Genomic DNA, 27,541 nt, shown 5'->3' on the forward strand with positions numbered 1-27,541 from the left:
AGTAATCAGTGATTATTATGATAATGATGGTGATGATGCTATTAGTAATAATAATAAAAACAACTAGATTTTAATTCGTCATGCGGACGAATTAGGTGGTCTGTCTTAGAAAGATAAATACTAGTAGATAAACATGTACAATTATTTAAACAAATGAGTAGATATAAGATTGAAAGATAAATAGACAGTCAGATAGATATACATATTTAAACAGATACACATAAGAAAGATTTATAAACATACATAATAATTGAAACACATAAATACATATTAAATTGAAAGATAAATTGATCGATAGACAGATAGACAAATTCAAACAGATAGATATACGAACGATAGATAGATAGAACATAGCTAGAGAAAATAGATAGATAGAGAGACAGACAGACAGACATACAAATAGAGAGATAGATAGAAAGAAAGATAGATAGATAAATATATCATGTAGGTAGATAGATAGATATATATAGACAGATAGGAAGATAGATAGACAGACAGATATATATATATATATATAGAGAGAGAGAGAGAGAGAGAAAGAGCGAGATACAGACAAATAGATTGAGATAGAAAGTATAGACATTTTCAAACAGATAGATATATATTAGAGAAATAGATGGATAGATAGCCAGACAAACATACATATAGATAGATAGATATATAGATGGATGGATAGATAGATAGACATATTTAAACAGATATATATATATATATATTAGACAGAGATCGATAGATAGATAGACAGATAGATAGATATATTGTAGGCCTACAATGTAGGTAGATAGACAGACAGACATATGGATAGATAGATAGAGTGAGAGAGAGAGAGAGAGAGAGAGAGAGAGAGAGAGACATATTCAAACAGATAGATATATATATTAGACAGAGAGATATATAGATATGTCATGTAGGTAGATAGATAGACAGACAGATAGATAGAAAGATAGATAGATAGATTTATAACATAGACAGCGGATATGATAAGATAGATATAATATCAAAAAAGTAATTATAATCTGTTTTATTTTGCAATATCTTAGCTATTATTTATTAGAATTCTTATTGATCGTGCGCAAGATAGTACAAAAAAAAACAAAAAAAACTAGAATTTAATTCGTCATGCGGACGAATTAGATGGTCTGTCCTTATTCTCGGCATCATGGACAGACCACCTAATAATAAAAACAACAACAGTGTATACTTCAGAAAATGCAAACACTACAAGCATTAAAACTTGTAATATAGGCACACTTTAAAACAATTCCTACATTATTAGTTAACCTATTTATTTTTAGGAGCGGCTTTATGATGTTTTAATAAAGTGGGGGGGGGGGGGGGGGGGCAAAACAACGATCACGTCATATCTGTTTAGTCATTATCTTGATCATAGAAATACTACGCGGCGCAGATCTCTCCATTTTACATGTTTTATTCCTTTCCCTACTTTTCTCCTTTGTAGTTTTTTCTTCTCTTTTTGTGGAATGATATTGGCAATCTGAGTTCAATAGTCAGGCGCCACCAAAACTAAATCGGGAGGGTTTGAAGCTGAATCAAAGGACAAATTAATTTAGATGAACATTTTGATCTATTTTTTAATGATGATCGAATGATCCTCTGCATAGTGCGACACAATAATCATGGTAATACATTAGGTGCTGTTTTGTGGTAAGTGCTATACAAATAATGTTGATCATTATTATTACTGTATGATACATAACAAAATAAGAAAAAGTGCGAACGTACTATTACAGATGTTATTTGTCACTTGATGATAATTACCGAGCCTATAACAAGGAGTTTCAAGGGAAAATTAACGCAAACATCACGTACGGTTTAAGCAGGTTCTATGCACTTTGAGTTCATTTTATTTATTTATATGTATATATATATCTATTTATTTATTATAAATATATAAATATATATATATATATTTATATATATATATATATATATATATATAGATATATATATTATACATATATATATATATATATTTTTTTTTTTTTTTGGGGGGGGGTGCTCACCTCCTTGCCACGTACCTGTAAATCCCCGCCTCCCATCCTAGATACCACAATAATTCCGTCAACAATTGCTCCCATTTCACGAGTTAAAATTTGCTTCCAGAGATTTTTACAGGTTCCTTCATATTCCACAATTATTTATTGATATTCTTATTATCTATTTTTTTTCTTATACTGAATTACTTTGCCAAACTGTATTCTACATCGTAATGAAATGTATTGTTTTATATTGTCTGTATATTTTGTTATCTATTTTGTGAAATATGAGAATAAATTCAAATAAAAAACAGGTGAACATGACTGTGAATGAAATTAATTTTCATTAAAAGTCGACTGAGTGTTTTATATCGTATACAGTTTATTTCTGGAACACTGACTTATAACGAGTAAAAGTAAGAAACTATGCAGTCATTTGTCTTCTCAGTAACTTATGAAGTGATACTTGACTACTCTGATGTCCAAGTTTGATGAGCTATAGGTCCATAAGCTTTCAAATATGATGGTAATTCAATAAACAAGTGGAATGCCTCTGGCGGTCTCACCTGCATCACGCGATTCAATTTAGCATCAGTGCTGACTTTGAAAAGTACTATAAAATAATTATTCACAAAAAACACCATTCATATAATGATACAATACTACGTTCATTGATATTTGACCTTGATCATGTGACCTAAAACTTGTCAGTGATACTTGATTACCCATATATCCACATTTATACACTATATCTATAGACTTTGAAAATTATGACAGCAATCTAATAATTATCTCTAAAATGGCCAAAGTTCAATGACCTTAAATGACCTTTGACTTTCTCCATATGACCTGAAACCCTCATGAGATGTTCAGTGATACTTGATGACTCTTATGTCCAAGTTTTATGAACTAGACCAAAATACTTACAGAGTTATGATGGTACTTCAGAAAATACCCCCAACATGGCCAAAGTTCATTGACCTTAAATGACCTTTGACCTTGATCATGTGACCTGAAACTCGGACGGGATGTTCAAAGATACTTGATTACTCGTATGTCCCAGTTTCATGAATCAGATCCATAAAATTTCGAAGTTATGATGGTAATTCAACAATGACCCCCAACTTGGCCAAAGTTCATTTACCATAAATGACCTTTGACCTTGGTCATGTGACGTGAAACTCAAGCAGGATGTTCAGAAATACTTGATTAACCTTATGGCTAAGTTTCATGATTAGGTCCATATACTTTCTAAGTTATGCTGTCATTAAAAAAAACTTAACCTTCGGTTAAGATTTGGTGTTGACGCCGCCGCCGCCGTCGCCGTCGGAAAAGCGGCGCCTATAGTCTCACTCTGCTTCGCAGGTGAGACAATACCCCCAACATGGCCAAAGTTCATTGACCTTAAATAACCTGTGACCTTGGTCATGTGACTTGAAACTCGCATGGGATGTTCAGTGATACTTGATTACTCTGATGTCCAAGTTTGATGAGCTAGATTAATAAACTTTTAAAGATACGATGGCAATTCAACAAATACACCCAACATGGCCAAAGTTTATTGACCCTAAATGACTTTTGACCTTGGTCATGTGACCTGAAACTTGCACAAGATGTTCAGTAATACTTCATTACCCCAATTTTCATGATCTAGGTCCATTTACTTTCTAAGTTATTATTACATTTCAAAAACTTAACCTTCGGTTAAGATTTTGATTCTCCCAACATGGTCTAAGTTCATTGACGTTAAATGACCTTTGACCTTGGTCATGTGACCTGAAGCTCAGGCAGGACGTTTAGCAATACTTGATAATTCTTATATTAAAGTTTCATGAACTAGATCCATATATTTTTTAAGTTATGATGAAATTACTAAAACTTAACATAAGGTTAAGATTTGATGTTGACGCCGCCTCCGCCGTCGGAAAAGCGGCGACTATGCAGGCGAGACAAAGGTTTAATTCAAGGTGAGCCGCAGCCGAATGGCTAAATATTAGTCATGTATACAAAGTACAAACAGTTAATATACTCATTACATAGTTCAAACAATAAAAAACAGTAACATCTATAAATACTGAGATAAGAAATAATGTAGGTAGTCAATAAGGCAAGATTGCTTAGGCAATGAAAGTAAATATACATAAGATTAAAGTGATTAATGGTCAATGCTATAAGGCTATAATATAACTCCGGCTTATTAATACGCTACAAATTACAAAACGCAGGGGCAATTCCGTAAAATAATCAACCTTTTTGTACATTCGACCCCCATTTTTCTCAAATTTTACTTAACTTCATAAACTGACCAAGTCATGGTCATTTGAGAGCATTACAGTCTGTCAAAAAGAATCAGAATATTTTATGAAGGTCCCACAAAATGGGGTGGGACGTACATGGAATTGCCCCTGGAGGTTAATTCCTCCGTTTGAAAAAAAAATTTGTCAAGCATTTTGTAAAGCATACCAGTTTTTTAATTTACAGAAGTACATGCATCCATTTTCTAATCGTCTTCCTATATAATTTGGATCAGTGGCGTAACCGGCGGGGGGCTGCCCCCTGGCGGATTTCACCGGGAAAATACAAAAAATGGGAAAAGGAGGGAAGGGAGGGAGAAAGAAAGGAAAAGGAAAAGGGGAAAAGTGAAAAGAGTTATTAAGAAATAAGGAACAAAAGAAGAACATGTGAGAACGAACAAATCATTCCGAAATAGGCCTACTAATACATGCATGAGCATAATTTAATTAGTAAGAAAAGGAAATAGATTAAAAGATGACAAAATAGCAAACAAAAGCGGGAAGTTAGTGTAGAATGGAATGAGCCAGGAGCTAATTTGGATAACGAAGAAAAGAAAGAAGGAAAAAAAAAACAACTAAATTCTACGACCGGGCTGCCGAGGATTGGAAATAAGGAACGGGAAGAAAGATGGACTGCATATAACATTAAGCTTGTTAAATTTTATGCAATAATGGTCGCAATCAAGACAAAAATGTCCTTAGCCAAAGGCTTGAAATATCCTCCTGATATTCGTTATATGCCCTACCTAGGTAAAGCTTTACGCTGGCAAAAGTTACCGTAAAAAATGTTTCTTAATGTTTATTTTGGCTATTATTCCAACATGTCCAAAGCTACTGGGGGCTCTGCCCCATACCCCGCGCGGTAGGGGCTCTTCATCTGTAACCTTCAAAGGGCTCTATAACGCCCCCTGTATGGACCCTTCCTATACATTGAGCTCTACGTTCAATCACTAACGTACAGGGGGGGTTCTTGGTTCCACACCGAAGAGGAAATAAAGAAAATAGGACGCAACGTAATGAAATAAATGGATAACAATGAAACATGTTATTTGTTGAATATAATGTAAAGATCCATCAAATAACAAGAATTTCATTTCAAAAGACCATTTTTTGGGCTCGCTTCGCTCGCTAGTGGCTTTTATTACGCAGCTTTTTGGCACATGCGCCATACTGTGCACCTCTTTTTTTTTTTTTTTTACTCTTCACGCTACCGCCGCATAGATCTTCGCGCACAATCATTAAAGAAATAATCCCGTTCACAGTGGCGTACAGACAAAAAAAAAACAAGGAAAGAAAATGAAAGAGAGAAGGGTGAAAATGATATTATTTTCTGAACACTATGTCAAAATCTGTCTCAAAATTTGATTTCTGTATTAAAAATGTCAAAATTTGTGCTCTTTCGCTTCGCTCGCAACATTTTTTTGGAATAAATTCTGCCCGATACGGCATATCTGGCCCCCTCACCATTGCCTGTTCATACCATGATTATGACCGGGAATTTTTTGGCACTTGCCCCCCCCCCCCCCTGCCGCCGACCCCTGTTACGCCCCTGATTTGGAAGTCCTTTCCTGTTTGTAATGTGTACTGGGTACATGCTAGTTTAATATCGGTGGCGCCGTTTTAGAGTTGTGTGAAGACATGATCGCTCTCACTGATAGCACCTCGAGTCGACGTCTGAGAGAATTCACTCGGTCACGGTAGCGCTTGAATATAATTGTCAATATGACGAAGGTATTCTTTAATCAGCTCGTAGACGAACAAATATTCTTCCTGCATTATAAGAATAAAAAATAGTTACATATGAAAAACTGCTTGGGATGATTTGGATTAAAGTAGGGGGAGTAGTAACTGGAAGCAGCCATTCTTTGCCTTCTTTTAGAGTAAACATGGTAAATAGCCAGTCTGAGTGACGAATCACAGATATTTACAGAGTGAGGGACAGATGCAAACTTCCAAAATATAGATTCTGAATTCGTTTAAACATATGCAGTCCCCGCATCGCTCCTCACGATAATAATACAATGTACGTATATATCTCTCTGAAAAGGGGCTGCTGAATATTACTTTACAGTGATGAATAGGGGGGGGGGGGGTGGGGGCTGAATATGAAAAACATATAAAAAATTAATTTTTACGATTGTGTAAGCCTACACCTTTACTGATAAAGTAGGTTCCGTGACCCCTGCTTATACTAACAGTCGACAAATTATGATTATGGCTTACAGGCGGATCGAGGTACGTTGATTTGCTATGTGGGAAAACATCAACAAGCTGGTCATATAGACACGCACGATTTAACACCGGACTCCGAATGTAATTTCCTGCATATTAAATGTATTATTACTCTTCTTCATGCTCTCTATCTTAAGGACGTTCCACAGTTAAAGTGAAATCCATGTCATTTTCACCAAACTTTGCACATAGATACTTTAGAACCTTAATATTCGAAATATGCAAAAATTAACATAGGTCCATGTGCTTGATTTTTTGCTATAGAACTTCAAAGTTCACCCAAATTGATATTCTTAAGAATTGCGCATTCAAAAGAATTTGGCATTTTTAGACCGCCCAAGATTACTACAATGAGTTTAAACCTGTATTACTCAGTCAAAATACATGAAAAAGTCATCAAATTTCGCAAGAGAGTTAATAATTGTATCGTTAGAATAGAGAATATATTTATAGTGCTATTTGTTTGCAATTTTAAGTTTAACAGCACTGTCAGTTCTTAAAAATGGCGTAAAAGATAACAAAATCCCAATCTAAAAAATGTGAAATTTCAGTAACAAAAGTACAAAAGTACAATAAATGCTGCACTTTATTCATAATCCATGTCATTTTCACCAACATTTGTAGAGTTGTAGAGGAAGGTATACCTAAGAGGAACAAACATTAAAAAATAGGGGTTCATGTGCTTGTTTTTAAACTATCAGTATTTTTATTAGAGCAAATGTGCTTTTTAAAACACCAAAAATGCGCCGAATGCTTTGTATCTATGTGAAGAAAAAATCAAAACCACTCTACCATTTATTCAAACTCGGGGTAATATTCGTGATTCTTGGCAGCACTGCAGAGTAAAGTATTTTGAAATTGTAGAGAATCTTTTTTTAAATGGTTCATGGAATAATTCAAATTTTTAGCTTCATGAAATAACGCATCTGATCTGCAGTTAAAGTGCAGAAGATGAGAAAAATCAGCACATACCCGCAGCTAATTAATCACCTGTTCATCCATTGTGACGTCAGCGCGCAGAGTGTAAACTATGCGCAGATCATAATGCGCACAAACATAACTGTGGAACGTCCTTAAGTTCCCTCTCTCCGGATCACAACCGGGGGGGGGGGGGGGGTCACTCTCCACATGGCCTGCTACGCGCACCCGTTCCCGCGCGCGTCCAGAGAAAGCGTCAAAAAGGGTCCCGTTTCAGGCACTCGGGCGGCGTCGACGTCTTTGGCAAAAAGCTAGGTTGCATTTCAGCACCATTTCGCTCGTAAATCGCCGATAAGGGTAGCCTTTTCTTTCTCTCTTCACGCCATTTAACCGGTGTGTTGGCTCAGTTGGTAGAGCGTCCGTCTCACAACCGGGAGGTCGGGGGTTCAAACCCCGGCTGCGTCAGACCAAAAGACGTAAAAAGATGGGAGTTGCTGCTACCCTAAGATGCGAATCACTTTACGCACGACTGGTGATCCTTTCTATCTTATGCTATGTCATGTGATATCCCTACATAATTGAGTTATGATCTAAGAACATGTTCAGGTTGTGCGTAAAGTCGTTCGTAACTTTAGGAGCAGCTTTAGGAAACACCCACCAGGTGGACTGTACTTTAACGGATGATGATGATAATATTTCCCCCTTCATTTTGTGAAGTTTCTCGAGTTACCGGTACCGGTACCATACCAAGGTAGTTCAAGCGGCAAATTCAGTTTTGGTTAACTGGACGCCGAGGTTTCCAAAATTCAACTTCAGAATTATAAATTATAGACTTTAAGGTAAAAACTACTTTTGCTCATGTTTTCTTATTGAATGGTTGTTTGAATATAAAATGCTTATCATTATAGAAAAATTACTTATCCAAACATGCTAGGAAATCATTCGATCGACCGTTTCACAGACACAGCTGCCCAGCATCACACTAGACTAGTGACTAGTCACAGGACCTCGGCCAGGACCACGGCCAAACCTATGCGGGCCGCGGACAGTGTAGCGGCGGATCCGGCGCCAGGCCACTCACACTAACTTAGGGTGTCTGGAGAAAAAAAAACATTTTTCTTATTTCAAGAAATTTGAAGAGAAATGACCTTCAGACTGACATAAATGTAATTATTGAAAAAAATCCAATTATTGGCTGCAAAAAAGAAGAATGAAATTAGGCCTATTTTCAGCATTTCTCTGCCAGTGCCAGACTGTGTCTAACGACAACGTTATAACTGTGTAGTTGAGAAATGGACACCCACAAATCCAAATTTTTAGCTTCCGAGAGCTGTTATAAATTTATTATTAATGCCAAAAACTTGTCCATAAAGAGTCTAATATGATTTTTTATGCTCTATCTGATGGTATGAACTATGATATTTATAAAGATTTGGAAACCAGATCACAATGAAAAATTGCGACAAAGTCAGACTCAAAGTGAAAAAAATTGCGCAAAACAGAAATGTCATTTTCCCATAGAAAATGCATGGAGAAATGGCAATCTCAACACACACAAAAATAAGGGTTTGCAATTTATCTCTAAATCCTTATTTAAAATGATCATATAAACTTGTCCTTACTGTCAAAAGAAGCCCCTGAATTTTCTCTTTCCAGACATGCCAAACACAAGTTAATAATCAATTCAGATCACATTTTTCTAGTAGCCTGAACTTCCCCGAAAAAATGTGCCATATTTTCCCCTAAATTAGCCTGTTTTATGCTGACACTTTTCAGTGTGGCGTCAGACACCCTACTCACACTATATACGAGGTTAGTATATGGCGCCAGGCAGGATCAGGAACTGAGGTACTGGAGACCTTTCGTTTTCTGTGACGAGCCATGTGCACGTATGAGATTAAGGTCTGAAGGAATTTTGGGAGCGCTGCGCATGCGCGAAGTTGTGACGAGCCTTCTCGTTCACTGCCCAAATCTGTCAGTAGAGGCGCACGGCCAATAAATATGGGAGACTCTCCAATAGGGAAGACAATCTCCCACATTGGAGACTTGCTTTGCAAAAGGACAAAACTCAAAAGAAACAACACCAACAAAAGCATGATTTTTTCCACCCAAAATTTTGTCTCACCGAGGTCAGAAGCCCATTTGTTTTGTGTGTGATTGACAACAAAAATCCTTATCAAAACAAAAGTAGACGGTGAATATTTAAAGGAGACGGTGAAAAGGGGTAATTTTTCATGAGGAATCTGCTTATCACATTTTTATTTGCTGCCAAGGTAATCCTTTTGCAGCAAATGTAAACAAAGGAAATTGGACTCCAAAACTGGAGACTGTCTCTGAAATTGGATACCCAAATTCTTTACAAAAGTCTCTGATATTGGAGATAATCTCCCACATTGGAGACAGTCTCCAATATTGGCCGTGCGCCTCTACTGTCTGTGACTCGTCGTATTTGGGGGTTTTGATTCAGCAGGGCTGGTAAGCTGCAAATTACTGCTTGTTACCAGCTTTTCCATTACATTTAGTGTGTCCTGTTTTCAGACACTACATATCCGATAGGTAATTGATGTACTATTTCCAAACAACAGTTTTTTTCGGCTTTTTGCGCAAGAGTGCAAATGTTGCACCCACAGTCGCCCCACTGGTTCGTAGCGTGATGCTACGCCTGATTCTCCGGCCGAGCATCGGCCCACGGCCCGCTCGCTATCACGCTGGTATATGCTGTGGCCTGGTACGGGTACGTCGACTTAAATCGAAACTGTTTCATCAAAGTACGAACGTGATACTGAACGAGCGGTGTCACCACTTCCGGTAAACTAGGACTACGTTGCAGTCGCAGACAATCGAAAGCTCCTTAATATGGCTATAACACGTACTGTACCGGTACTTAAACCTACCAACAAACCGTTTTCTTTGCAGCTGTTGTTGTTGTTCGTTGTGGGTCGTTTCCACACCCAAATGATCTCCTCGGTATACTCTCAGTGTGATTGTCACAAGGTTGATGAGCTGCTAGATACTATTTGCTTAGATACTGGTGCTAGAAGTTGGCATTGGTGCTTTTGATGAAGCAAGCCAAAGAAGATGCTATTATAGATTGCATTTGGGGTGACAATTTGGGGTTAGTCCCAAGGAGGGAAAAGAGGGATATATCTTCAAGATAGGAAGGGGTGCTTGTCCTTTGATATCCAACGTCAATGGATTGCATCATCTCCTCTCTATGCGACTTGTGGAGTGGGCAGTGATGAAGGACAAAATCGTCATGTTCACAGTCGCATGTGGGTGTAGGGCATACACGAGGGATACCTCGGGCGATGTTTGTGCTGGCTCCACTCCACTTCACTACCGCTACACTCCGCTCCACCTACCCGAACATCGGGACCGTGAACCATTTCGGATATACCGAGTCACAAAGGTGGGATGGCAATCATAATAATCGTAAAAATTAAACAAAAAAAATATAATGAAAAAGATGATTGACTTAATATCTTACTCTACACCCGTATTTCACTCCGTTTCCATCCTCCAGTTATCCTCAAAATTGGTGATTTTGGGCCAGTATCTTTTTCCTCACACGTATTATTCATGGCCGATTTCAAAACATCGCATGCAATCGCGATCGGTTTGACCTGCGACCGATCGCGATCGCATGCGATGTTTTGAAATCGGCCGTGAATAATATCAAATCAACTGAGTTTCACAATTGGCTGCCCTAATGTCCTCACCCAGCAGCATATCGTTCTAGTTTCCTCACTCTAGCTCTTGGAATATTGGGCTCAAATGGTACTGTGAGCTCAGCCATCACTACTTTGGGTATATCACTGAAGAATAGTACCAAGTCCGGCTTTTCAGTTGTCAGCATAATGTTAGGGGGAATCGTTCCCCCACCCACTCTAAAACTGGGAAGATCTGCAAATATTGTCACAGGAATCATATTTTCTTCTGCTATTCTTCTGCTACTCTATCTGATATTCCATGGGCAAAGGTGGGATTTTATGGGGGGAAAATATAAAATTCATGCAACATCACGATCTTTAAAAACAATTAAAACTATTCAATATCCTTACTTTACACCAAGTTTCACTTCTTTTCCATGCTTCTATCAGTCTCAAAATTGGTCAATTTAGAGCCAACATGAAGTTCCTCACACGTATAAATAATTCGCTGCCGATTTCAAAATATCGCATGCGCGCGCAAGGGTCCGAGCTCGGATTGGACCCGGTACCTTGCGCATATCGCATGTGATACGACAGCGAATTATTTATATGTGTGAGGAACTTCATGTTGGCTCTAAATCACCAATTTGAGACTGATAGAAGCATGGAAAAGAAGTAAAACTTTGTGTAAAATATGAATATTAGTTTTAATTGATTTTAAAGATCGTGATGTTGCATGAATTTTATATTTTCCCACCTTTGTTGCTCGGAATATCAGATCGAGTTCACAGTCTCGAAGTTCAGGTAGGTGGAGTGTAGTGTAGCGGTAGTGAAGTGGAGTGGAGCCTGCACGAACTTCGCTCGAGGTAAGTAAAGTCCTCGGTGAAAGGAAGGATCAATAAATGCTAATCCACTGTTGCTCTCAGAGGTTTGTAAGAAACTTTCTGGAGTCGCAAGGGTCAGTGGTAGAACATGCCATTTAGTTGGTATATTTATGATATATGCCCAAAATTAAAAAAAATAAAACATCCAACTTCCCAGGTAGAAGGTCAAGGGGAGACTTATCAATGTGAATTTTGGGTACAAGTATTTTAATCAAACAAACGCTGCCACATGATAAACTTGATGCTAATACAGAGACTACAAGGGAATTTTTAAAGTTTTGTAAAAATATATTGATATCAAAATGGACTACCTGAAGAGCGAAGGTCAAGCTTTACGCCGGCATGGGATAAAGAGAATACATGAATGCATATTTATCGAAATGCCTGGTAAGACTTTCTGCTTCCATTCAAGTGCGTCATGTAGAGATCTTTCTTGATGCCAAAGTATTGCGATAGTGCATGCGTACGCCCAAGCCGACTAAGCGCGCAAATCTGAGGACAGGTTCTCAAATTTGCACGCTCAGTCGGCGTAAACATATGATAGTAGGAAACGTGAGAGAATAGAATTCAATTGAAATCGTCTAGAACTAGACTAAAGGCGGTGCTCCACTAGCCCGAGTTTTCTCAATCTCCAGATTTTAGCCTGATCGGCCCTCCTCGCGATTAATCTCAAGATTCAAGAAACCCCGTCTCCACCATCGCAAGAAGAGCGATTCCTGCATTCCGGCATCGATGCATTATGGTGTGACGCCGCGCGCGGTGAATAAATAATCTTGAGTGTGGGATAGTTCGTAAAATAGCGCGCTATTCTGCAAATAATCCCAAGTCGACTTGGGATAGCAATCGCGAGATTAATCCTGCGAACTAGCGCGATAATTACGTCTCCATTACAAATAATCTGGAGATTGTTCAGATCGGGATAATTTGCCGGATCAGAAATAGCGTGCTAATATAAAAACTTGGGCTGATGGAGACGACCCTTAAGACTCTGCTAGCCTAGATATATGAAAATTCCACAATGAATTATTGGCTGAGAAAAGGTTCTCTAAGTGGACTAAAACTAAAAGTGAGTGAAAAATGTTTGTTTGTCAATACTTGAAATACAGAAACAAGATGTCCTTTGTGAGGGTGCCTAGACGGTCCCAGTCTCTTTCTGGTAGGAGCAGGAAACCAAAGAAAAAGAAAGCTACTTGGGATGTAAGTATTACCTTGTTTCTGTTAAATTGCTGCCTAGAAATTTAGTTATGAATAGAATAAGACTTGTACTTTCATTTTCTGCTAAAATCTCCAAATCAATTTTTTGACCAATTTTGACCAATATTTTTTGCCCGGATGAATGCCAACGATATGTATGTTAAACAAAATGGGTGTAGCCTAATTGGAAATCAGAGAAGATAATTAATGATGCATTCATATTTCCCGTACAGTGCCTATATGTAGCTAAATTACAAAAAATTACACTATTGAAAAGGCTGTTTTCGACTCGCCGTAGTGGAAATATGACTATAGATGCCATAATGGGACCTAATGTTTCGTGGACAAGCTGATTCAGCTGGTTGTAGGCCACTAGAAAAAGTAGAAAAAGTTGAGATGAATCAAGTGGCAATTTACTGGTCAAAGCAATTACCTTTGTTTCTTACACAGAGCACAACAAGTGACTTGACAGTTCATAAGCTGAGCAAAGATGAGTTGGTAAGCCTGTTGATTCCTGAATTTTGTCATTGCTGTGTACTTTGTATATGGGTTTGAGTTTGGGAAGTTTGTTTATTATGTTAGTCTGCATTGATATATAAAATGGGTGTTGGCAAGTTTGATGTTGAATAGTCGTGTTATAGTGTTCACTATTCGGTGCGTTGACAAAAGTCAGAGCCTAAAAATCCTATAGATCCTATAGTATAGTATAGTATAGTATTTATTTTCCGTATAAAAACACAAAAAAGCAAAACGGATGGATAGCCCATTATCAGTTTAGTCGACATGACTATACTGTTCTTCCATGGGGTCCATATACAATACAAAGTAAAAAGTAAACACATATGAAAGAAGCATAACATATACGGTAAATCAAACAAAATAACAAAAATGACATGATATATGTTGTTACTAATAAGAAAAGATCATAAAATTAAATAGTTTGACAAGAATTTACACTAAATATTTTTAAAATGAAAGAATTGAATGAATTAGGCTGCTATCACGTTATTGAAAAAGGTTTCACAAGGAGCAAGGAATAATAAAATGAATAATATGAATATAGATTGTATAAAAATGAATATGTAATCATTGTGAACTGATTCTGGTTAACGCATACAATTTTAAGAGGGCAACAGTAAGAGCGTAAAAATATTGAATGGAATTCAGGATAAAAGTACAGATTGCATTGAGACAACATCGGAATAAATATATAAAAACATGTATATGCACTAATTTGATTCATATGACCAGTAAGAAATAAAAGACCGAAAAGGAGAATGCGCTTTGTGTCAGTCAGTTAGTAATTTAAAGTTTGTTCAAAGAACAATGGGGAAATGGGAAGAAAAAAAGGAATAGGGAAAAAAAAAAAAAAAAAAAAAAAAAAAAAAATACAGTATTGACTTTATGACAAGGTAAGCAGGTCACCGAAGTGAGATGATAATTTGGTTTTGAAATTGTTTATGGTAGGAGACAATTTTAAGTCCAAAGGTAGGGCATTATATACCTTGGCACCTCTATATTTAAAGGATTTCTTAAGGAATTCTGTCCGTGGTTTAGGTAAAAGTAGTTTTTCGCCATAACGAGAAGAGTAATATTGAGGTGCGACCGTGAATTCATTACGTAAATACTGTGGAGTTAGTTCGTGCATTACCTTGTACATAAAAACAATACAATGCTGATTTCTCCTTTTGTTAAGAAATTGCCAGCCCAGAGAATTATGTAACTCAGCAACAGATATGTGTGACTCTGGTTTTACTCTCAATATGATATGAGCTGCTCTGTTCTGTACCTTCTGGAGTTGTTCGATATATTTATTACATGCTGAGCTGTATATTACATCGCCATAATCAAAATATGGGAGTATAAGAGACTTATAAATCGAGCTTACAACTGATTCATTCAACGAGCGTCTTAATCGTCCTAGAAAACCAACCATCTTACTTACTTTCTGGACTAGTTTTTCGATATGTTTATTCCAGGTCAAAGTTTCATCACATATCAGTCCTAAGTACTTAAATTCACGCACTTGGTTTATACGGGAATTGTTTAATGTTACATTCAAGACATTGCATTTAGCAAGCATATGTTTACTTCCGATTAGGATGCATTCTGTTTTATTACAATTGACACTCAGTTTATTATTATTCATCCACTTATGAACATTCTCCAGGTCGGAGTTAAGAGCTGACTCTACGTTTTGGATAGATGGGTGAGAAAAGTAAAGAACCGTGTCATCGGCGTACAATTGAACCTGACATGATTTCACACAGTCCATTAAATCATTTATGTACATGATGAAAAATAGTGGTCCTAGCAGTGAACCTTGCGGGACTCCGCAGGTAATGTTAGATTCTGCAGAAAGCTCAGAGTTGACAAGCGTCCTACAAATTCTGTCGGTCAAGTAACTTTCCATCCATAGCAATGGAGTACCCTTTATCCCGATATTAGTAAGCTTCGTTAGAAGAATCCCCCAGTCTACGGTGTCGAAAGCCTTTTTGAGATCGACGAACACCGCACCGGTATACTCTTTCTTATCAATTGCATGGTACCAGTCATCAGTTACTTTGATCAATGTTGTGATCGTTGAATGTCTTGCCCGGAAACCGGATTGTGCCGGCGAGAGAATATTGTGAATATGTAGGTACGAGAGGACCTGCCTCTGAACTATACGTTCTAAAATTTTTGACACACAAGGAAGGAGGGAGATGGGTCTAAAATTTGATGGAATGGTTTTATCTCCACTTTTATGAATTGGGATAATTTTTGCAATCTTCCATTGCTTGGGGAATTTGCCCGTTTTCAACGAGAAGTTTATCAAATAGGTGATGCTGGGTGTTATTTCGTAAGCACATAATTTCAAAACGAATACAGAAATGCCATCCAGTCCCACTGATTTCGTGTTTCTTAAATTTCGTATGATATCTAGTACATCAGTTTCTTGTACAGGGGAAAAGCCAAATGAGCCCTTTACAGTATTTGTGTTATCTTGCAGGTTTCGGGGAATGTTTGGTAATTTATTAGCAAGATCGCTTCCAACGCTAGAAAAAAAATTATTAAAATTGTTTGCAGCTTTTGAAGCATTATCAGAACCGATAGTGACCCTTGAATCACATTTCTTATTCGGTATAATTGATTTCAAAGTTTTCCAGGTATTTTTGGAATTGTTACATTCCGACAGTTTATTCGAGTAGTATTTCTTTTTTGCTTTTGCAATTTCGAAAGTTACTTTATTACGCAATTTTCTATATTCGCGCATAAGATTATCATCACTAAGTTTACAAGCTTTCTTTTTTATTTTGTCACGTTGTTTCATGAGTTTGTAGATATATGATTTCATCCAGGGTGACTCTCTATCTCTAATTCTCCTACAACGTATGGGCATGTGCTTGTCTATTACATTTAATATTAGGTTCTGCCATAAGTTGACAGCTTCGTCTATTGTCTTACATTCACTGAGTTTTGACCATTCTTGGGCACGGATGTCGTCCTTGAACAATTCTGGATTAAGATCTTTACAATTTCTATATGATATTAATCTGGGGGATGTTTTTCCTCCAGAATTCCATACTAAGAAACTAATAGAATGATCGCTCATTCCGTTGTGTAGAACACCGTAATTTTTGTCTCACCTGCATAGCAGAGTGAGACTATAGGCGCCGCTTTTCCGACGGCGGCGGCGGCGGCGACGGCGGCGGCGGCGGCGACGGCGACGGCGGCGGCGGCGTCAACACCAAATCTTAACCTGAGGTTAAGTTTTTGAAATGACAGCATAACTTAGAAAGTATATGGACCTAGTTCATGAAACTTGGCCATAAGGTTAATCAAGTATTACTGAACATCCTGCCTGAGTTTCATGTCACATGACCAAGGTCAAAGGTCATTTAGGGTCAATGAACTTAGACCATGTTGGGGAATCAACATCAAAATCTTAACCTAAGGTTAAGTTTTTGAAATGACAGCATAACTTAGAAAGTATATGGACCTAGTTCATGAAACTTGGCCATAAGGTTAATCAAGTATCAATGAACATCCTGCATGAGTTTCACGTCACATGACCAAGGTCAAAGGTCATTTAGGGTCAATGAACTTTGGCCGAATTGGGGGTATCTGTTGAATTACCATCATAACTTTGAAAGTTTATGGATCTGATTCATGAAACTTGGACATAATAGTAATCAAGTATTACTGAACATCCTGTGCAAGTTTCAGGTCACATGATCAAGGTCAAAGGTCATTTAGGGTCAATGAACTTTGGCCAAATTGGAGTATTTGTTGAATTACAGCCATAAATTTGAAAGTGTGTTGGTCTAGTTCATAAAACTTGGACATAATAGTAATCAAGTATCACTGAACATCCTGTGTGAGTTTCAGGTCACATGATCAAGGTCAAAGGCCATGTAAGGTCAAAGAACTTTGGCCACGTTGGGGGTATTTGTTGAATTGCCATCATATCTCTATAAGTGTATTGGTCTAGTTCATAAAACGTGGAAATAAGAGTAACCAAGTATCACTGAACATCTTGTGCGAGTTATAGTAGTTTTCAAAATCAGCACTGCTGCTATATTGAATCGCGTGATGCAGGTGAGACGGCCAGAGGCATTCCACTTGTTTATCTTATCAGGGCAGTTAGTAATCATGTGATCAACTAAAGTAGCAGAAACATGAGTTACTCTGGTTGGTATTGTTTTGTTTACTTGAAATAAGCCATACCTATCATTGATTTCTTTATATTGTTTACTCATACTTGATAACGTTCGTGACAGTAAATCACAATTTATGTCACCGACTAAAATTACGTCAAAACTTAGCCCGTCTATGTATTTTGTAAAATGCTCATAGAGATTTAGTACATCAATGTTTGACGATGGTGGTCTATACCAGGTTGAGAAAACAGTTGGTTTTGAATGTTTTAAATAAAGTTTGACAGAGACAATTTCTAATTCATTCATAGAGTCATGACTTAGTTCTTCATAGTGAAGTGATGCGTGAATGTAGATCGCCACTCCACCCCCGTGTCGATTTCTGTCCCTCCGTACAAGGGAGAAATTATCAATCTTAATTTCGTCATAAAAAATTGAATTGTCAACTTTGGTCTCATTTAAAGCGAGCAAATGAATATTATTACATTTAACGAATGACCTCACCTCATCAATGTGCTTAAGGATACTATTAACATTCAGCTGGGCAATTTTAAGGCCCTGATTTCCCTTCAATTCATTGTACATAAGATTATTTTGAAAATTGGATTGTACATGACTTGACTGATCTTTAAGTCGTGGCTCTCCTTCATCTTCAACCAAAATGTTATGAAACGGCATTTGCTTGAAAATGCAAATGTTGCATTGCCAATTTACAAAACATTCTGACATGTTATCATATTTATTACGTGACACTCCTGCGCAAATTATATGCAGCCATTGGTTACACATGGTACATTTTAGTCCTTTCTGATTTTTCTTAACAGGTTTTTTGCAAGAAGCACATGGGTATTTACAAGTATATGTCATGTTAGCCATAATAAACAAAAATACAATATACAAACAATTCGATAAGTGAAGAACGAATTTCAATATTATATGTATTTGTGTATATCAAATACAAATAGTCTATAAAAAAGAACATGAGAAAAAAAAATGAGACGAGAAAAAAAATATTTAGGGGAAAAAGAGACAAACGTAAAAATTAGCAACAGCAGCAACAAATAATAATAATAATCACACTAACAATAATAATGATAATAGTGAGTTATAATGATAATAGTGAGTTATCTAAGTATCCTAAAAGCAGCTTTTCATCACACGTCATCACACACAGTCACCATATGTAGTCTGATAAATGGGGACTGGAGTAAAGCTGCAATGAAAAGACATTTAGCATCCCTTTGCGGAAGCGTCGTGGTGTAGTGGACTAGCGATTCTGACTCTTGCCTTGTAATCAGAGGGTTATGTGTTCGAATCTCACCATGGCTTGGCAAGGTGTTGATCCACACTTTGCCACTCTCCACCTAGGTGTTAAATGGGTACCTGGTAGGATGCAAAAGCCTATATGTAGTATGCCTAGCTATTGAGTCTTGGAACTCTTGTTGGAATGCTCCCCAGGGAGTGGAGAAGGTGAATACATGTACATTGTATGTGGGCATGCAAGGATCCGATGACTGGGGTAATAATATATCTGTAAAGCTCTCTAGAGATGTCGTTCCGATACTAAGTGCTATATATTTAGCGCGATATAAATGCAGAATGTTATTACCATATCATTATTATAGCTTAGTTCCTGGTAAAAGACACGTCACAGATTTATGGCAAGTTGCCTTTGAATGTAGGCCCGTCATTACAAGTAGTATTTGTATGAAACTTTTAAACACCTATAATATATTCTAAGTTTTGGTTAATATCTTAAACATATACCATTCAAATTTATCACTATTCGATTATACTGTATGAGTACGTACATGTATTCCCTGAAACAGTTATGACTTGGAGGTTTTTATGAGAATATGTTTTATTGGATTCAACTTTACATGGAAACTGTGGAATTCCCTAGCTTCAAGATTTGATCATTATGCATGGTTGAGTTAAGAATAATAAGCATGCTTTATGAGTAAGCCAGTTAACCTCAAAGCCTTAGTCATGCTAACAAAAAAATTGAAAAGCGTTCATGTGTAAACATGCTTAGATAATACAGGAATGGTCAGGTAGCCAATGTAGGTTTCGTAGGACCAGAGTAATTGTCTCATTTTTGCAGGCTCTTGTTTGTAATCTCCCTGCTGAATTTGTAATTATCCGCCATCTTATAATTTTCTTATTCTTTATTCAGGATCGACGTCATGCCGTTCATCAATCGGGTAATTTAGAGATTATCAAAGAGGAGAAAAGAAAAAAAGCTATTCTTAAAGGTACAGTATTCATGTATGGGCAATATTCTATTATCATTATGTGTACATCTTCATAATTCTGAATGCATGCGATAAAAAAAAAAGGTGCCTCATTGAACAAATCCTGTTACAACAAATCCTTACAATAATATGCATAGATCTGACAGTGTAGTTTTTTTTTTTTTTTTTTTTGGGGGGGTTGATTTTCAGCTTAATTTCAGCTTTCCTGTTTACAAAAGTATGGGAGCTCTTTCAATTCAGCTTTTTCTCAGATCTTCATATATTTTTGATTTATTTATCACTCATGCCCCTGAATATGTGGAAATTTGATAGTTACATTAATGTAGAAAGGATCAATATAACTTTACACATAAATAGACAGAAGATGCAGCAAAGAATTATTTCATAAGACAGTCTTTTAAATCAAAGTTAAAAATTGTCAAAATATTATCATACAGCTTGATCTGATACATTAATGTAAACTTATCTCTGTCTGTAAAATCATGAAATCTTAGCTCAAAATCAATAATTCTGATGATCACTAGAACAGAAAAGCATATGTGGGACAGTTTAATATTGCTTTGAAAAATACCTGACATTTGATGGAATTCCATTCATATTTTGCTTATTTCTCAGCAGTCACAGATTTTCTTCCAGAATCAATTGGCATATATTTTTTATTTATACATACAAACACTCTGTGGTAATTTCATGAGATTCTGTTCTAACTCATTTTGAGATTGTTACCACAACTTGTATGTATCCTTAAATGTATAAAGGATCAATATAACCGTGAGAAAAAATTTCATGTTTCATTGACAGCTAAGAAAGAGAGATCTCAAAGTGAGGGATCACAGGCTGGCTTGCTACGGGAGATCCTGTATGATGAGAAACAACTGAATGCTGCCCTTGCTCATTCTGATCGGGTCATGTCTGTTGTTAAGGATCTCTTCTATGATGACCCAAAGCGTTTGAAAGCTATACCTCGTATTACACGAGCACCCGGGGGAGATGCTGATAGAAGGTAGGGATTGATTATTAACCCTTTGATGATTGAATACTCTGATAGCCACATATCCCAGCCATGGCGTAATTTCTTTCAGCAAAAAATTCATCCACATTGTGCTGCACTCAACCCAGGTGAGGTAAATGGGTACCTGGCAGGAATTTATTCCTTGAAATGCCACCGCGCTGTAAAAGGCTGCGGGGCTAAAGCCAGGGTAATAATATCCAAGTCCTTTGGAAGCGCATAGGGACGTTACGACATAATGTGATATTAGTATTAATATATTTTGTACAGTGGAAACACACCTTCTCTTGATATTGGATCAACTCTTCTCTATTGTATTCTCTGACTTGGATAGGCTTTGTACAGGAATCTCTTGGCTCCCATAGGCACTGGGTTATCTTCTTAACTCGGTATGATACATGTAATTTCCTTAGACCCCTTCCCTGGGTTATCTAACCCTTCTCTGAAGGAAAGTGGTCTGATAAGCCTAAAGTATGCAGCCTAAATCAATCCTGTTTGTTTCAACGGTTGAGTCTGTGCTGCTGTATGGATCAGAGACATGCACACTTAATATGGTCCAACGAGAGAAAGCAGTGGATGGAATGTACACACGCATGCTTAGGATAGCCCTAAATGTGTTCTTGGATGAATTTTTACGAACTGTTAATCTATATGGTGGTTTGCTAAAAGTATCTATTAAAGTACAAGTGAGAAGGATGAGGTTGGCAGGTCATTGTGTCCGACATGTTGAACTATCTGCAAATCCTCTCATCCTCTTGGAGCCTAGACAAGGCACAGCAAGAGAGAGAAGTCAGGCCAATTATATCAATGTTCTGAAGAAAGACTCATGCCTTGATAGCATTAATGAACTAAGAACAGCCATGTTGGATTGAGAGGTCTGGAAGTGGTTTCTCGAATTGACTTGACTTTTGATTTGTAGAGATGTTGTGGCTCAGTGGATAAGTCTTCAGACTTTGAACCACAAAATCTGGGGTTAAAATCTCACTGCAGCACTTGCATCCTTCGGCAATGCATCTATCTACATTTGCCGCTCTCCACCCAGGTGTAATAAACGGGTACTTGGTAGGAAAGAATTTGTTGAATGCTCGATGCACCCAATCAGAGTGGCCATGCTAAGGCCGTGGTTATAGTATGTAGCACTTAGAAACATTGTATTAAGTACTATAAAATGTTGCATATTATTATTTGAAAACCCTTGGCCCTGACTTCATACACAGAAGGTTCCTTGTGTTTTGGCAAGTTGTATCGGTGCTATCAATCAAAGTTTTCAATCAAGGTCTGTGCCTGCAGACTAGCTTATCATTGGCATATATACTCAAAGCTATTCCATTGTTACTTTATACAGTTATACTTTTCTAATTTCTTAAGCATATGTATACATGTCATCTGCTATGTTTGCAGTAATTGACTGTATTAAAAAGAGCCAAATATATTATCACTGACTCAATTAGGTAAATTTGTATTACTAGGGGAGTATTTCACGAGTTATCTTCTCACAATTTTTGTCTGACAGGGTTTGCTCTCATCCAATGAGATGCTTGAAATTTCAATAGATATAGCACAGACATATCAATTTATATAACAGAAATTGTTGGATAAATATTTATGAATTGTTTCTGTATTCTTAGTTGCAGTCTTATGATGTTGGATAGGCATCATTCCGCTCTATACAGTGAATGGAGAAAAGGCAGATATTTTGAGTGCCATGATTACTGGTGGGTGTTTCATAAAGCTGTTCGTAAATTTATGCACAAATTTACACATGACTGGAACATGATCTTGGGTCCTAACTCAATTACATAGGGATGTATCACTTGGCATGAGAATGGGTTACCAATCGTGCGTAAAGTCATTCGTATCTTACGAACAGCTTTATGAAACACCCACCCGCTTTCAGCAATATTTAATTCGTCGTAAATTATCCTCTAGACTTAGACTTAGCTGATTTTGATGCAGTCCTTCGGCAACTCTCCATTTAACTGTCTACAGTCATCAAAGTTGTTTGCAGGAATTGTCCTTTGAGTATCACTTTCATCCAGGGGAAAAATTGCAAGGGGGCGGGGCGATTTATACCTCAATCACATTTGCTCTGTTGGCCGTACGGCGAGTAAAAAAAATGCTGTTTTATTAATTTTAATCCAAGCCACCTATATGTAGCTGGTACAAAAATGTTGAAACGACTATTTTTGAATTGCCGTACGGCCGCCATAGAGTAAATGTGACCAAGGTATTAGCACCCGAAATGCTCAAAAGAGCATTGGAAACTAAAAAAGGGAGCCCTAGGGCCCATCTTACAAAGAGTTGCGATTGATCTGATCAATCGCAACTATGGAAAGCCAGCAACGTCAACATAAAAATGTTTGTTTAAAATAATTACTAGAAATGATGTAAAGCCATACATTATCTGTTTGCTTGATAATTAAGTATGCTTCTTTTCATTTTCAAAGGACATCAAACAAATTTCTGAAAAAAAAAAAATGACATTGTTGGATATCCATATGCTTGAGATTGATTGGATCAATCATAACTTTTTGAAAGACAGGGCCCTGGAATTTCCCATCCATCACAATGTTCAACCTTTATGTTTTAGATTGAGACAGTAGGCTGTGAAGAGTAGCCCCTGAAAAAAAAAAAATATATTTTTGTCTGTTTTCATCCATTAATTATCCAGAAGAGGTGGTCCTATCAAAGAGAAAGGCCCTCACACTAGCTATTTAGATACCCTCAGTGATTCTATCATGGACCCATCTGCACTCAATGAATATCAACAAGATAATGGTGAGTCATTCAACTTCTTACATACAGTACACGTATCCAACATGTTTCCTTGTTTAGGGTCTTTTGAGGTTTTATGATTAGAGAACTTTAAATGGATTTTAGTTGGAATTAAATTTAGTTTAGGTTTCGCTTGTTAGGCAGAAGGGGCATCATATTACCAACAGTTGTGACGGAGGATGTGGCGTCAACATGATCTTAAGCTCTAGCTTTAGTTTTTGTGAAATGCCATCATTACGGTACTTAATTTATAAGGTCTTATTACATTTTAAGTTGATATACATGTATGGGCAAGGAAGTGTCACTGATCATTTGGTATGAATTTGCAAGGCACAAAATTAAGTTCATTGACCTCTACAATGAAACACGCATTAAACAAAAATCATTGACCTCATATGACTTTTGGCCATGAAGTGGTATCTACATGTAAATATCAATAGCAAAAACTTTAACAAAGTTTTAGAAGATTGTGAAATATCAAGATAATTTGAGTATTATGATTGGCTTTTCATGAAACTTGGATATTATGGTTAGAAAGAATCAGCAAGTATGTGAGTAGAATTTGACGTCTCTGGATCAATTATAAAACACATTTTTTTCATGCCAACGGTATTTGAGGATATTTTACAAAAGTGTGGAAAGTACAGTAAACTTTGAAGCCGATTTTCTCTGAAATTGGTTTGCACTGTCGTATCTGCGATACAATAGTTCGGATGACCGCTGATTAAATTGTAACAGACGAAGTTTTGTTTCAAATGAACGCCCTAGCTGCCTTTTGGTAGAAGTGAAGATATGTCTCTCTCCCTGTAATGTTGGTTGAATATTCTTTTTCTTACAGACTCTCAGCAAGAGGAAGAAGAGACAGATGATGATGATTATGAGGAGGATGAGGAAGATGAAGAGACACCTGTGTTTGACAGCAAGCTAGATGTTGATCGATTTCAGAATTATATCCATCGATCAGCTACCCAGGTAAATGGTTTCTTCACAGCTGAAGTATATGGCCTGAGTTTCCTGTAGGTGAGCCTTTCATAAAACATACAGTTGGTAATTTTCACTGACTATTGTTATAAGCTACTGAAATCCTTGCACCTGATTGGCTCAGAACAAATATTTCAGTTAAAATCAATGACAATTTTTCATGAAATGCTCCCTGGTTTAATAATATAAAGGGGAACTCAGCCAGTTTAAAGTTGATGTAGGTGTAGTTATTAAAGACTAAAAACAAATGATAGAATTTTTAACTCTTACTTTTACTACAACTCTGCTTCTCTGGTTTTTGTTTCCTAACCAGACCAGGCTTTTTTGGGTGTAAGCTTGCCTGGGGGTGGGGGGGGGGGGGTGAATCAACCCCCTCTAGCTGTATGGTTAATTTTTCAGGAATTAATTATGCTAATTTATGTGTAAACCCTCTTTTTTGCTTTAATTCACTAGAAAAAGCTCACAGAATGCTAACTTTTAGTGTTAATATTCTTAATACCATTGCTAGCAATTAGAAATGAAAAAAATCCTGGTTTGAAAATGATTTTTTACTGTATTTTATTGTTTTATGAATTTCTTAAGTATTTCTTTGTTTATCAACAGTTTTTTTCTCTCCAAATTTATAGCAGAACCTTTTTAAAGCATAATTATGCTAAAGCAATCAATTTCAGCTGATGAAAGTACAAATAATCATATCTTTATGAATAAGATGAGAAAACTCAATTTACATTGACTTTCTACACAAAATCATGTTTTGGAGCAATTTTTGGTCTGACATGCACTTATGTAATGTTGCGTAATTTTCATCGTAAATTTGGTCTCAAAAGATGCGCCAGACTTCAAAGTAAGAGAGCAGCGAGTGGCGCAGTCGAAAGATCTTGCACAGGGGAATGGTCGCAGAAAATGTTGAGGAGGGTGGGTTGATTCAACCCCCCCCCCGGCGGTTTTAGGATTAACCATATCTAACCGAGGCCCCCCCTCAACGAGTCGCGCGATATTTTCGCCGCGCAAATTTTTTTGACCGCGCTGCTCACTGACTTTTTACTTTCAAGTCTTGCGCAACTTTTGAGACCAATTTTGCGTCACCCGGGTACGCGGTACCGAAATTACGTGACGTTATGTAAGTGCATGTCAGACCAAAAATTGCTCAAAAACGTGAATTCGTGTACAAAGTCAATGTAACTTGTGTTTTCAACCAAAAATCATAAATGTATGATTATTTTTAGTTTTGCTGGTCTAAATGTATGTATTTTATGCTGTTTATGATCTTAGAAGAGTCCCCAACGAATTTCATTGAAAAAACAATGAAAAACAAAGGGTCCAAAAAACAGAGAAATACATAAGAAACTGCAAAAAACAATATAATACATAAGAAATTGATCTGATATCACAATTTTTCTCATGTAAACTTGCTAAGAACACCACAAAGAGTTTCTATGCCAAAAATTATAACATTTGGAGCTTTATTTATGGAGTTAACGGAAAAAGTATGATTTTTGCATACTAATTATGCATAAATTAGCATAATTACTTAATAAAAATTCACATGAAATAAATTATACAATTTTGTAGATTATAAACCAGACAACCTGCGTGCCAATTTTCGGTGCAATCGCGCGGTCGACGGCCGAGATCTCAAGGGGGGCCTGGGAGGCCCCCCCCCCCGGCCATATGAACTCCCAAAATACCCCGGCCTAGATAGGGTTAACACTAACATTTTATTTCAGAACTCAGTACTCTCTATACCTGAACCAGATTTTGTATTTTACTTGTTTATTATTTAAAAACTGTTGTTATTTATTTAATGAGCTATAGTTCTTGGCACCATTTATAATATTCACACAAATTTGCCAATGGTACAATAGAAAAGCTGTCAAAGTTTCTTAAATGTTACCCTTCAGATTTGACATGCATTCTCTTCATGACTGCAATATGCAGGCGAGACAACGCTTGGCGTTTGCCTTGTTTTCTCTACCCACTGGCATCCCTGCACTTTGCCCCAGTTACATTAAGCACAACAATTGATTTTTGGGCAATGCTCTACAATTGATTCCATTGATTAATGTGTATGATCAATTGTAAAAATCATCCCAGGATGAATCACCAAGCTTCATGTGACATGACCCTGATGACCGTTCCTTACATCACCTAAGCAATGGTTGATTTGTGATTTTATGTCATCAGAGATTAATTCCTTCATTTGTTGTTCCTTCTACCACCTTTTTTTCATCATCTCTCTATGCCAGGGTTGTTGGCGGAAGGGCGGTTCATGGAGCATTAGATAAGGAGTTGCACATCTTCACCCAAACTCACGTTTTGACTCGTGTAGAGTTGGACGTCAGTGTGAGATTTGGTTTTGCATGTGCAAACATTTCAATTATATGTATTCTAGAAGTTACTCTATCTTCATGAAATTAATATTAAGTCACATTTGCATGTAAACTACTGGTGACTAATCCTACATTTTCCTTAACTGTCTATGTACATGTTTGTTAATGCAATTTAATTTTTGTTATTCATAGAAACCTGTTGATGAGAGGGAGAGAGCCAACAACAAAGAAAACATGGGTAAGTTACCTGAGATGGAAGAGAAGTAATGGAGAGCATGGCATGTAAGCTACTGAAATCCAAAACCAAGTATTTGCTGAGAGCTAATACTTGGTTTTGCTCATGTTAACTTTGATAATGTGCAGACTATTAAAGAGAAAGGTT

General features: G+C 37.0%; 1 pseudogene; it reads left to right on the forward strand.

The window, feature by feature from the left end:
* The first annotated feature begins 8,169 nt into the window (after positions 1 to 8,169).
* Positions 8,170 to 27,541, forward strand: part of LOC129271235 (uncharacterized) — a 38,042-nt pseudogene continuing 18,670 nt past the window's right edge.

This window comes from Lytechinus pictus, chromosome 11 (assembly GCF_037042905.1).
Source record: "Lytechinus pictus isolate F3 Inbred chromosome 11, Lp3.0, whole genome shotgun sequence".
NCBI lineage: Eukaryota > Metazoa > Echinodermata > Echinoidea > Temnopleuroida > Toxopneustidae > Lytechinus > Lytechinus pictus.